We start from the raw sequence: 4,895 nt of genomic DNA, 5'->3' as shown, positions 1-4,895 counted from the left end.
AACCTACTTCTTAATGAACTGCATATATATCCCGCTGCGGAGAAGGCCCTTTCTGCCTCTACGTTAAGGGGCCCACACACGTTCAGTAAATCCTTTGAGGAATAACTGCGCAGGCCTGGCCTTGAGGAATTCCTGAACGTGTGTCGGGGAAAACTGTACAGTTTCGGCTACCTGTACAATCCGCCGGAGTAGAAACGAAAAACCATTTGATTTTCCTGCACAGTTTTGGACTGCGCAGGCCAACTGAACGTGTGTGCGCAGTCGTGTCGTTCAGTTGTGAGGCCGCCGAGTAGTGACAACAATGTCTCGTGAATGTTTGGAAGAATTATTTTTTATAACCGTTTTAACTTTTATTATTTATAACCTGAAAAATAATTAATTTTTCAGGTTATAAATAATAAAAGTTAAAATTATTTTCAGATCAAAAATTTCTCAATTCATTTCTTTAGTTTTCATAAAACATCTTGATACTCTGTAATATCATTTTCTTTTACATTTAAAAAAATTTATTGTTTTAATACCTATACCTATTTAATACCTGTTTTAATGTTTTAATATTGTATTAAACCATGACAACTTAAAATAATATTTTAACATTAAAACAAAGTAAAATAGGGAAATAGTTTAATATAATAATTATTTAAATTATATTTGTTACTTATTTATTAAATATCTATACAACGTATTGATTTTGAAAATATCTATTATTTGTTCAATTAAGAATTGTTCGTAAGATAAAATATCGCAATAAGAACAATGCTTTTTAAAATATTTGTGGTAATAACAATTCTTTTTAATATTATCTGATCTTAGACACCCAAGAAGTTCGATGTCTAAATAACTGTAGCTCCAGTTTTTAAAAAGACTTTCCCCCCTATCTATCCACGTTTAAATAAGAAAAAATAATAATTCTTTATACGTTGACAAATAATTTAATAAGTTTTGTAAATTACTATATTCGATCCAGCCAGTTATATACGATGGTTTCTCGTCTATAAAATTTAACCCATAGATTTTTTTAGTAGTAAAATCGACTTGCCACTGATCTTTCGCTGGTAATTGATGCTTTTTAACAGAATCTATAGCCCAAGATTTCTCTTAAAAAATGAATTTTGTGATCAGTGCCACCCAAACCACTACTACTAATCTTTACACATAGACTTCTACGCACATGTTTTTCCCCGCGAGTTTTAATACAATTTGTTGCCAATAAACATCCAAGAACAGCCAGTACGTCGTCATCAGATGCCATGGCCGACTGACGAACTGAGAGATTTTCCTCCTCGTGTGTGGGAGACAAGAAATTCTGAATTTCCTCAAGGCCAGGCCTGCACAGTTTATCCTCAAAGGATTTCCTGAACGTGTGTGGCGGCCTTTAGTTGGTTTCAGGATCATCATATAATCATAAATCGTTCCGTCATGTGATTCATTGACGTCATAACCGACCGTAAATTAGTGTTGCACCAAGACTAAAGCAGGAGTTACTTATTTTATTTAGCGCCAAGACACTTTATTTAGCGAAAGCGCAAAGTAAACTGTCAATTAGATCAGCAGAGACAAAAGGGCGAGAAATGAGGTGTACAGAGGAGTGTAGCCATGTAGCACGTGTCGCACTGAACGGCAACGTCACTTTCGCCGCCAAGCGATAGCGCACGTAGCAAAGCGGCAACGGGACAACGTAGACTTTTGCGGCATTATTTAGAAAGTTAATTGAGAATTTGCGGATCCGCAGCGCTGGATCCAACACCTGGTGCAGGATCCAGCAAGCCAAAGAATGCGCTGGATCCAGCTGGATTGCTGAATGAGGGATCCAGCAATTGCAATTCCTATTGGCTACATACTTTATAGTATTATATGAATGAATTCGAGCATAAATAAATGTACTTTTTTAAAATAAATAAGGTAGTTGAATGTCGCTATAATTAACATAATACTTAAGATGTAGACTTAAAATTGTTATGTATTAAATAATATATTAAATATTTATGGAATTAACTTGATTTACCATGTTATGTGAATAAATTGCCTTAAAATTATACTGGTAAATAATATACAGTAGGATTGTTAACTCACTCTGCACCAGTGCTGCCATTTCTAGGGTAATTCCCTTTTCTAGGGTAATTTCAACCTCTCAGGGTAATGTTTAGGGTAAAACTACCCTGTGGTCTGATGCTATTACCAGAGTCGATAGATATACTGGTCCTTGCTGTAATACTACTATTCTGGTTTTAATAAATATTTCTGTCACTTCGAGTGCTTCGATCGGGCATAGTCCTAAGTTTGGCTTGAGCATAGGAAGAGTCAGCTGTAAACATTCGTTTTTAACACAAATATTTTTTTTGTATTTTTTAAAGGACTGTATATAAATACTATTTTAAGCCCATATCATTTTTATTTATTTATTAATATTAGATAAATTATTGTATTTTGCAACATATTCAATATATGTTGAATATGTTGCAAAACAACATATTCAAGATATTTACACACACATAATAACTTAGAGATGATTCAAAAGACAACATATTCAACATATTTACACACACATAATAACTTAGAGATGATTAAAGGATGATGAGTTAGAGGTTGACAAATAAAATAGGTAAATGTAGGATGGCAAGAGTTTAGACAGTGGTAGTGATTAGTGATGACACGGAGGCTAACAGAAAGACATGTTAGTGATATTTTAAACATATATAAACAAAGGACAGGTGTAGTAGGCCATCAATAAATCTCCATTCATATACAACTTTTGATAGTGCAGAGTATTGTATAAAATACCAACCTATGTCGAGCCAATGTGAGTGTTATAAAAAATGTAATTTCTCAGGTAGACAATACATGTACAAAACTACTTCATCCCAAATACTATTTCTCACTATATTGAATCAAGTAAAATTATATAGCACACTTTATGTAGTGTTAAAGTTAATAAATTACGTAAAACATAGTTTGTCTTTATCTGCATTAAATTTTTATGCCTACTTAAATATATCATATGATAAGCTATGGTTTTCCTAATTATATTGTAATACATATGTAATAAAATAAAACCTATTTATTAAACAGATATATTATACACAGAACATTATGTACAAAACTTTCATTTACAATATGTAGCAATATAACGGTTTTAAACACTATAAAAGAACTTCTTGTCTTGAAAATTGTTAAATCTAATATCTCAAATACTATAGTAGATATACTCGTAACAGAGACTATCACAATTTTCCCTAATTTTTTTAAATATGATAGCTAATAGATTAAAATATTCCAATATAATATGTCTGATAATTATAATTTAATCGTTTGACATATTCTAGCGTTGATAATACACACGTAATGGTAGAAATTGTCTGTTGGCACTATCCAGTCCACCTCATCGCAACAGTAATTTCGCCATCGTGACAAGGGACTGATTGCAGGGGAGCAATAGGTTCAACATATCCAGGATAAACTGCCCATGAATAATTTCTGAGGAGTTCTTCGCCTGGAATCGATCATGGATTACCTCCAATACGATAAGCTTAGATCTGGCCTTCAAAAGTTGCGGTTTTTTAGTTAATTTTATTCTTTCAACTTTGGCTAATTAGTGGCCGATTCGATATAATCACTAAATCCTGGTCGTGGATGCGCGCCTTGTCAGCGGTCTGGCTACGTAGAGTTTACCAGATTTTTCATGTTAGTGACACATAAATAAGGACAGTTTCCCTTTAAAAACCTCTTGTTAGGCATTGTCTTTTTGGCAAATCTCCCACGTCTCGCTTTGCATAACCAAATACACGAAACCTTTTTGTTTAGTGGACAGTAAGAGGGCGTTTTTATCAAGTCGTTGTGGCTTCAGCCATGTCTCAATGCGGTCGCCGGGTGTTAAAAGACTTTACAAATTTTCTAGAGTTTATTAATTAGTCCGATACCCCAGAGTAGTAGGCTGACACCTTGACCACTCGGCCATTTGGGTGTTTAAAAAATGGAGTTAGAAATAAGAACAGAAAAACCGAAATTTATAATGGAGTGAAGTGATAAAAAAAAGGACGGGTGAAAAGAAAAATTGCTACGAAGACTCAATAGAAAGCTGGAATGGTTCAATGAAGGTAATTAAAATGATTATTTGTATGCAACGAATTTACAAAATGGGTATACAAAACCTAGGTATACAAAATGGCTGCTTGTCTTCGATTCCAGCAATCAGAAGACAGGGAACAGTGGGCACGCACGATCTAACCTATCCTAACCTATTCTAATAATTATGGTAATTTATTAGAATTGGTTAGGTTAGGTTAGAATGTGTGTCCTCACTGTTCCCTGTCTTCTGATTGCTGGAATAGGAGACGAGCCGCCATTTTGTACACCTCGGGTAACATTAACCCGAATTTTAAATAAATATATCTTTTTGTATCGTTGATTTTAAAGTTTTTTTTTTAAAATAAAACAAATGGAAACACAATACTTGTAATATTTTTGAATATCTACATGTATTTCATAATATTTAATAAATATAATCAAATTAATTGTGACAACAAACATTTGCACTTCAAACGATTCAAAACATATCAATATCGATTTTCAAACTGTTGAAGTGTGCGGCGGCTGTTAAAAAATCGATATTAAATATGCAAATAAACAGCAGAAATGTGTCAGTGCTATGTATTCCACATACTGCCATCTGATGGCATAAAAAACAATAACTTGAAAAATATTTACAAAGAAAACAGGAAAAAGATATGAGCTTTGGCAGTATAGTTACAATAGTAGGTCTATATCAGTATGATTTACGTAACTGTAGGGGAAGGTGGGGCAATTTCTTTAATATCGGCACAAGAACAGTGTGCCCATTTATCACAACGACTACATTTAGCCCAACTCTCTGTAGATGCAGATTATAACCATTGACA

This window comes from Centruroides vittatus, unplaced genomic scaffold (assembly GCF_030686945.1).
Source record: "Centruroides vittatus isolate TY-2023 unplaced genomic scaffold, ASM3068694v2 contig_178, whole genome shotgun sequence".
Classification (NCBI taxonomy): domain Eukaryota; kingdom Metazoa; phylum Arthropoda; class Arachnida; order Scorpiones; family Buthidae; genus Centruroides; species Centruroides vittatus.
This window is presented reverse-complemented; position numbering follows the sequence as displayed.